The sequence below is a fragment of the Ascaphus truei genome, chromosome 8, assembly GCF_040206685.1.
Source record: "Ascaphus truei isolate aAscTru1 chromosome 8, aAscTru1.hap1, whole genome shotgun sequence".
NCBI classification, from domain to species: Eukaryota; Metazoa; Chordata; class Amphibia; order Anura; family Ascaphidae; genus Ascaphus; species Ascaphus truei.
Window position 1 is genome coordinate 18,030,851 of NC_134490.1, and position 9,449 is coordinate 18,040,299.

General features: G+C 44.5%; 1 protein-coding gene across 2 annotated transcripts in view; it reads right to left on the reverse strand.

The window, feature by feature from the left end:
* The window catches only part of NDST2 (N-deacetylase and N-sulfotransferase 2), a 105,618-nt gene extending 97,012 nt beyond the window's left edge, over positions 1 to 8,606 (reverse strand). The window contains exons 1-2 of one of the 2 annotated variants that reach the window (XM_075610648.1): positions 8,291 to 8,606; positions 7,035 to 7,109 (exon numbers count right to left, since the gene is read on the reverse strand). The gene's annotated coding sequence lies outside the window, so the exon portion shown is untranslated. The remainder of the gene's footprint in view (positions 1 to 7,034; positions 7,110 to 8,290) is intronic. The other variant, XM_075610647.1, reaches the window with a different exon arrangement.
* Between the last annotated feature and the right edge of the window lie 843 nt (positions 8,607 to 9,449).

The window sequence follows — 9,449 nt, forward strand, 5'->3', positions numbered from 1 at the left end:
TATACCAGCAACGTATATATATTTGGCTGCATACACCCAGCCGTATTACAGGAGATAAAGTGAGACAACCAGTATCACACCTGGTATGTAAGTGGTCTTGGCGGGAAACGTATCCGCGAACTTGTTGATACGCCGCTGCTTTTCCGCCTTCCCCGAGCCATCCCCTTCAGCGCGGTTACATTAAAAAGGTAATCGTTTCAACTCCTGGCTTTATACAAACGTGTAAATCAACGTGAAAAAAACGTCTTTTACCATTAGCAAGAGTGACTACAGCATTAAAAGACAAGTTAGAAAATAGCAAACCTTATCCGTTAAAAGTCAGACAAAACGGGAAGCGTCAAGAATTGATGTACAAGCTCCAAACAGACATGTTTTTATCAACCTTGTGGGGCAGCAGCAGCAGCAGCAGCAGCAGCAGCAGCAGCAGCAGCAGCAGCAGCAGCAGCAGCAGGCCCTGCTAATCCCCCCTCTCGCAGGCCATGTGGACATTGTTAATCAGGCTTTGTTAGGAGATTGTTTGCCTTGTTTCTTGAAAACAAGTTTAGAATGAAGATTATTTCCTCCTTACTCTAAGGCCGAGGCCCCGCTGCACCGACAGAGAGGCACTTCGCCACTATCTGCGGTCCGTAGGGAGCAATTTTTAAGGTGGGGGGTAGCCAAAACGGGTTGGGGGGGGGGGAGAGGGGTGAAGAAGGTTGTGGGTTCGCAGGAGAGGGGGTGATACAAGGGGGCAAATAGATCGGGTGCTGTAAAGTCGTCGTCGTCTCGTCCCGTCCCCCCCGTGTGTGTGTGAGAGAGGAGGGGGAGACACATGGGGGCTGTGTGAAACACACAACACACACACATACATACGTACATACATATACACACATACACACATACACACATACACACATACACACACACTTTCCCCCCCCCCACCTTTTAGAGGTGGCGGAAGCTCTGACAGCTCCAGGAAGGTACAGCCCCCAGTGCTGATTGGCTCACCAGCGCACCACGTGACGCGTCACCGCACGGGATCACAATCCTCTTGCATCCCCTGGCGGCTGACGCGTCACAGCGCGTAGTGAGTCTGGCTGTGAGGAGGGACTGGGGCCGACACGGGAGGAGGTCAGGAGCTGGCGAGTGACGAGCACGCGGCCGCAGCCTTAGGTGTTTAGAAGAAGCTTTGCACACCCGTCAGAATGCACACGGTGTCTGTCCTCAGGCATATACAAGTATCTTTAGCCTCCTATACAATACGGTGACACATTAGCATATTAATGATGGCGACTCACTGTATCGATTTCCACACTGGAAGAGTTTAAAGAGGGAATCAAGCGTGCTATTTAAAAAAAAAAACCATTAGATTGAAGCAGGGGTTCTGCAGAGCTGTACCACATTCATTTCAGCTCCGGGGACCCCCTGCTCCCAGAGATACAGACCTCCGGAGCGGGCGCCGGTAGGTGCTCCGCTTGCGGGGTTCACATAATGCCAGAGTTTCAAAGCTCGTGTGCCCTGTGGGCCAATAGAAAACCGGGATGTCATCAGGTTCGACTTCCTATTGGCCGCGTGATGCAGGAGCTTTAAACTTTGCTGAGATACCGGCACACCCTTTGGAGGCCTGTATCTCAGGAACCAGGGGGTCACAGAGCTGATATTAATGGTGTTCAGCTCCGGAGACCACCGGCTTCAAACGTATGTTAAAAAATAAGAACATTTAAAGCCATCTTGGATTGCTCCTTTAGAGCTGCAATCCAAGCAATATCCTACATGTGATTTTTTGTGTGTTTTTTTTTTAATAAATTAGTTCTGTACTATGAGAAAATACTTGTAGCATTTAAAAAAAATGTATTTTAATATAACAAGCATTTTTGTTTCTATAGCAACCATTTACAAAGTCACATCCCCTTCCTCTTCTGAAACAGGCTCTGGCACACCCCTTTTGCCCTCTCTCCAGCAGTGCAGAAATTGTATCTAGTGCCTGCCTGGTCACATGATCTTCCACACAGAACTTTGCATCTTTGGTCCTCTTCTTCAGCACTAACAGTGATTTCAAGAACCCCCGAGCCAAATCTTCAGCAATCGATTACAGGAGAATGGACTGATCAGCAACTTAGCTAATCACTTGTCAGTGTGCAGATTGTAAAGATGCACATATTGAATGGAAATATTTTTTGAAACGGCAGATTTAAAAAGCAGTTTTACGGAATAGTCTACACAAAAAGGAGCAGGACGAAGGCAAATTAAACCCAAATAAATCAAGGATGTGCTAATTGAGACATATAAAGGGGAAATTACTCTTCCAAACAAGGAGTATGAAACATGTCCTATTGCTTAAGAAATAACACCTTGGTAACTCAAACTGTTGCTTAAAAAACATTTTCTGCTAGAGAAGCCTACAACACAAACAGATGTAGCAGACGTTATCGCACCTGTTTTGTGAGATTCGCTAGGTTAATGCTGGCACATTATTCAACAGTAGTGCTATTTAACACTATACTTAAGGAGATAACATGTTATTTTACATGTTAGTGGGGATAATATATGCAGCTTTGCAGAATAACTTTATCCAGTTACAATGTTGAATACTTGATCACTAAACTTGTTTATTAAAAGGCTGATTTCTTTTCCCCGCCCTCGTTAGTTTTGAGTAGAGATATTGGTCCTATTGAGCATTGACAAAACATATCTGCTTGTATCAGTCTTGGGCTGCGCCTATAGGGCCGGCGACGTCGCGTCAAAACAAATGCATTGCCGCCATCGCGTGCGCTTATAGTAAGTGCGATGCGACAGCGCAACGGAGCGATGGCTTGGTCGCTATCGCTGGACGTCATCTCAATTTGGTTTTCCCAGCGACTGTAGCCCGACGTCGCCGGCGATATAAGCGCGGCCTTACCTGTTTGCATCGGTCATTGTTGTTAACTGTCATAGGCATGAAATACGTATCTCTTCAAAACGGTCACTCACTCTATAACTAAACATTTATGTATTTTTTTAAAGAGTCACTCCCAAGCAGGTTAAAAAAATTAAATGTTTTTGTTTTAATATATGCAGCCTTTGATTATCTTTAGTGAAAACGAATTACCTAAGCTGCCGATCGATTGGTTGTCCCGTGACCGATCAGCAAAATCCTGCTTCCCAGGGTTCACTAAATGGCTGCATTTCAGTTCTAAGTCAATCCTTCAGTCAGTGTTACTCAGTAGCTACAATGTATTCTTATATTACTACGGTAACATTAGCTATTGTTACAGTTTGCAGCTCACACTGCTGGGAATATTGGCAACAAATTATCACAAACAGGAAAGATCTTGCACTGAATAGAACTTTCTTTTTTTGTAGAATACCACAATTTGAAGACCTGGAAGGCAGTACACTCCTAATACATTATTACAGAATGTATTCACACTATCTCATGTATAGGTTCAATGGGGAGTCCTGGTAATATCTGCCTTGGCTACTTTATATATAGCTTATATAGTCCTTATTTACCAGGGTCCTTAAAGCTGCAATCCCACCTACTTTTTGCATTTACGTTACAAGATCTCATCTCGTCCATTCAGGAGACGTTTTTATTTATTTTTTTAATCTGACGCCTCAGGTCAGATGATAGGAGCAGTTGAACTATAAAATATCCGGGAGGTTAAAAAAAAAAATCGACATCTCCCCCAAAACCCAAATGCAGACTGGTCACTAGAGATTAACAGAACCATGATTTTTAACATTAAAAAAAATCCCAAGAGCATCACATGCCCAGGGGGCAAGATTACTAGCATTACAGGAATTAAACAGCGGCTTCTGGAGGTGATTGCAGCTTTAAATAATGTCCCAAAAGCCCAATTGCATAAGGGTTAACCTCTGCATGACAAGAGGAATAAAGGGAATTGTGGGTTGTTGCAAGAACAGTTCATATTGGCCATGCACAACATCACTGCAGTGAGTCACAAATCAGGGGCTGCAGCATTTGCTTCAGTTGTACACAGACTCTGGACACACTGGCTCATGGCAAAACCATACGACCTCTTTCACAGAACACAGACTGTCCCACACAATTCCATTCACAAAATGTATGACTGTCCCTGCGGAGTCGATAGGTCACCAAGGGATGAAGAAGCCCTTTCATGTCCAGGTAATTCACAACCAGAGTCAAAGCAGAAGTCCAATTTAACGAGGTACACCAAAGGCACAGTAACGAACATCCCCTGTATAATTAAGATTACAATAGATTACTACATTTAGCCCAGAAAACCATACTCTGAACTACATCCCACGGATTTATATAACGTTTTACCAGGAAGCAATACTTTCAAGTATGTCCTGGGCACAGAGTTATGATGACAATACAATGTCACATTAAATGAACAGGGTTATACATTATATTTAAAGACATTGGATGATCAGCAAAGATAATATATGTTTTAGGCGTATGTACCAGTTACAGACCGGATTAAAATGTGAGACCGCTGAAGTCTTGCAAGAACGATATGTCATATTTTGCTGGTTTCCATAAACTACTAAAAAAAAAATGTTTTACTATGATACACAAAATAAAGCAGATAAGTTCTGAGAATACATAAAGCCGCCATTTTTTATTGAGCCCTGCAAATATTTAATGGACATCTCCATCCCAAAATAGAAAGAGACTTCTGCAGGATATCACCAGCAATTATAGGAACCAAAAGATAAATTATAGATAGTTCAAAATATTTTCACATTTACATAGCACCAAATGTTTTATTGCTGGCTAATACAATATAATATTCATGGGCGGCAGTGAGCGCATTTGGGATGTCAAAAAAAACCTTTGGAAACTGACACATGATGCATCCTTGTCAGCCTGAAAGGTCTTTCCTGGGTTTGTAAATGCATTAATTTTACTGCCCTATGTATGTATAAAGCAAGTGGGAAAATAGAGAAGATTAACATACCACAAAACCATGGAGTAAGATTGTATATAAATATAACTAAAAATCACCATGTAGTTGCTTTATTCTTCTTCTCTGGAGGCTGTAGCATCAGGCCTTTGGTACCAGAGTTCTACCCCAGAAGTGGCTGCATACTGTATATGTGCCCGGGGAATTAGGGCAACGGCAAAGGGACTACCAAGTTCTTTTATTGGATGAAGATACTACATTACTGCAAAGTAGGAGGTCGTGGCAAACCAAACGGCAACCATGTTTCGAACAGATGGAAAAGGAGACGATGTCCACAAGGGTCCAATGTAACTACGGTCTGCTTCTCTATAATCGCGGATAAGATAAGCAGAAAGACAAAGGAACAGGGAAGGGCGACGAGGTTATCCTTTCCATGTTCAAATGTCAGAAGCAACAGGTCAATAGCATGTGGATTCAAACGATCTGCAATTAACAGGGGCATTAGCAAAAACTCACTACTTCATTGATCCAGGCTACTTACTAAATATAATCCCCGTCGGTGTCTTTAATCGGTAAAAATGTCCAAATTGGTTAGCGCCCTTTTCAACCCCATTCATTGCCGGAGGGGCCCGACATGCACTTATTTTGTAACCTTCCAAACATATTTTTAACATACAGGGAGACATGTATCAAGCACCGCAAACTAGGGCTTTGCTTCAAAACCGGTGCAATGTATCAAGGTGCTTTGAGCCATTTTGTGCCCCAACTTGCCTGATAAGCATTTTGGGAACTGGTTATAGGAGGAAATAGCGCGATATTGCAATGAGATGCATCAAAAGTTGCGCCTATAACTGCAGTAAGTTTTCCGCTTTGTGCCACATAAAGCGGTCAGGATTAGGCGGAGTTCGCCTCTATTGCAAATATAACCAGAAAGATTTCAAAAATTCATACGTATGTCGCTGCCAGCGAAATGACTGTCCGGCGCGAAATGACTGTCCGGCGCGAAATGACTGTCCGCCGCGAAATGACTGTCCGCCGCGAAATGACTGTCCGCCGCGAAATGACTGTCCGCCGCGAAATGACTGTCCGGCGCAAATTGCACCATTTGTGAATCATATCCCCTTCCACGTTACAAAATGTTGTATTTTTAATTTTTTTGTTTGACCAAAACATGTTTTTTATGGGATCTGAACCTATTCTTTGTCTCTCAAATTTGCATCCCCTAAACTCAAAACACATGCATATTACAAAGAAAGTGAAAATCAAGGAGCGGTACGCATCAAGGTGATGCCGTCAGCATCAATTTCACGTTGGAATTATATGCATGAAGCTCGTTACTTTAATTTGCTACATCTGACGCGGATCTCTCGGGCTCAGAGGATCTCTCTCTCCGTCTGATTTCACAAATTGAAATGAAGAGAACAATAGTCACCAGTTCCAGATGCAATCTTTCAAGCACCCTGTTAAAGTAACGCAGCGCCTCCTACAAACTACTTTGCAAATCATCGGTCAATGATGCAAGTGGAGCAAAGTTGATTAAAACAGACGTCACATATTGACAAACAGATGCAGCAAAAAAAAAAAAAGGGGGGGTGGGGGGAAAACTCTTATTTGATTAGCAGCCGATTGCACTGGTATCGGGCAAAAACACAAATTCAAGTCATCAAGAGTTTTCGGCTGATTGCGAGGGGCTAACTAAACAATAAGAAGAATAACTATTTCATATAGTGCTTTTCTCCAAATGGTACTCAAAGAGCTTCACAATTACAATATAATGCATGGGACGTAGCATTGTACATAGGATTTTTACAGACAGTCTGTACCTTCTAATCAATGTAATGCCATAATACACATTTGAAGCCCTTAACACATGACATAGGAATAACAACAGTTTTTATTCCCCTTCTGCACGGTCTTGTTGTTTTACTTGCACACATTGACCACTTCCATTCACAGGTCTGGATCCCTGTTCAGTGATAGAAGCAGACACCGCGTAGACAGCACCCCACACACTGCCAGCCATACAACTGGACCTATTACACCAAGGATGTTTTGATGCATCCACCTGAAACCAGGCAGAGGACTCGGAAACAATAGACGCTAAGCTTCCCGTGTCAGGTTCCTGAGTGAACCCACAAATAGGAATCTAATACACGCATGAATCATACATGTGTTACTTGCCAAGTGATTCCTTTAGTCTTCTTCCTTCAGGAATTTTTTAGCAGATGTTCTTGCAATGGTTTTCCCAGCTTCTATCTAAATAGCCCATGTGAAAAGAACAAAGTGATTTGTATTTTATTTTTAAACCCACGGCTCGTGTTTCGGTTCTTTTCTGCCTTACTGTGCATGCAATGTATAATAACCCTGTACACTTAATGTAACTATGTATTTGTAACCATGTCATCATAACTCTGTGCCCAGGACATACTTGAAAACCAGAGGTACCTCTCAATGTATTACTTCCTGCTAGAACATTTAGAAATAAATTAATAGGGACACATCCCCATCATTTTTCCAAACACTGAACAGTTCTTTATACCACATGGGGCCTACAATACATGCCTCAGTCTGCAGCACAGGGAGGTTATCAGGGGATTCTATGGGAATTAAGGACAATAGGAACTTTTTCCATTTAAAGTGTCAAAGGGTCAAAATGCCCTAATGACATGGGGGTTTTCATGCATTTTATTGTTTCACTATTAAATCACCCGAGCCCCAAGATATCTGCTATTGTGTCACATCAGGATACAATCCACTAATAGGTAGTCCCTACCCTCTTTGTATACTTCAGCTAACTACCCTCATTAAATGGTCTTACACAAGTAAACAGGACATTTCAAAAGGTGAGCACAGCCAGTGAGCCTCAAGGTAACACCATACAGTATATGATGCTATTTGCATGGGATCATATAGTTTTTATTAGTGCTTTAAACAGCTTAGAAACAATGTACTTGTTACAGATACTCGTGGCAGCACCCCTGGCTAATCACCATATATCCAGATGTTTGTTTTTAGACTTCACCAAAGTGTGACATTTCCCTGATGGTCACCCAACTCCTGAACACACCCTTATACAAAGGGGGATGGGGGGGGGGGTTAAAATACCTGACCATTCTTATACAAACACATTTGTATAAGTACTATGGTTAATAATAATAATACACACACACACACACACACATTTTAGCAGAATAGATTTTTTAAAGTGTGATCTTAGGGGGATCCCAGAACTCCAGTGCCCCCTGCAAGAGATCTGAAATGCCTGAAATATAGTATTTCTGGGATAAGTATGTGGATAAATTTCTGATATCGGTATATTATATAAAGGTGACACCCAGATAACCCAGCACCCTTTGGAGTCCCTGGCCCCGGTCCCCCCAGTGCAGGCAGAATGGGAAGGATTGCGTCTCAGAGGTGGCTGCACGGGAGAGTCCTACCTGCCGCTGGGGTCCGGAGCCCTCCCCGGTGGGAGTGGAAGCTGCTGCTGAGCTGGAGGCAGCAAGATCCGGGAGGACAGATCCTCCGGAGCCAGGAAGTTGATCCCTCGATCCCCTCCCGCGGCTGGTAGATCCCAGGCATGTGCGACCGGGTCCCCTCCCCCCTTGTTCTTCGCCCCGGAGACCCCCTCTCTCCCGCCCCAGGATCTGGTAGTGAGTGGCCGGGGATCTCTCCCCAGGATCTGGCAGTGAGTAGCCGGGGATCGGGTCTCTCTCCGCGCAGCAGCAACAACAGGCAGCCCGGCTGCGCCTCCCTCCCCCGGCAAGACCCGCCTCCTGTGTGGGGCCCGCCCCGGGATCTACTCACATAGGCTGCTGCACATGCATGTACTCACACCGGCTGCTACTGCACATGCATGTACTCACACCGGCTGCTGCTGCACATGCATGTACTCACACCGGCTGCTGCTGCACATGCATGTACTCACACCGGCTTCTGCTGCACATGCATGTACTCACACCGGCTGCTACTGCACATGCATGTACTCACACACAGGCTGCTGCACATGCATGTACTCACACCGGCTTCTACTGCACATGCATGTACTCACACCGGCTTCTACTGCACATGCATGTACTCACACACAGGCTGCTGCACATGCATGTACTCACACACAGGCTGCTGCACATGCATGTACTCACACCGGCTGCTGCTGCACATGCATGTACTCACACCGGCTTCTACTGCACATGCATGTACTCACACCGGCTTCTACTGCACATGCATGTACTCACACACAGGCTGCTGCACATGCATGTACTCACACACAGGCTGCTGCACATGCATGTACTCACACCGGCTGCTGCTGCACATGCATGTACTCACACTGGCTGCTACTGCACATGCATGTACTCACACACAGGCTGCTGCACATGCATGTACTCACACCGGCTTCTACTGCACATGCATGTACTCTCACCGGCTTCTACTGCACATGCATGTACTCACACCGGCTTCTACTGCACATGCATGTACTCACACCGGCTTCTACTGCACATGCATGTACTCACACAGGCTGCTGCACATGCATGTACTCACACCGGCTTCTACTGCACATGCATGTACTCACACACAGGCTGCTGCACATGCATGTACTCA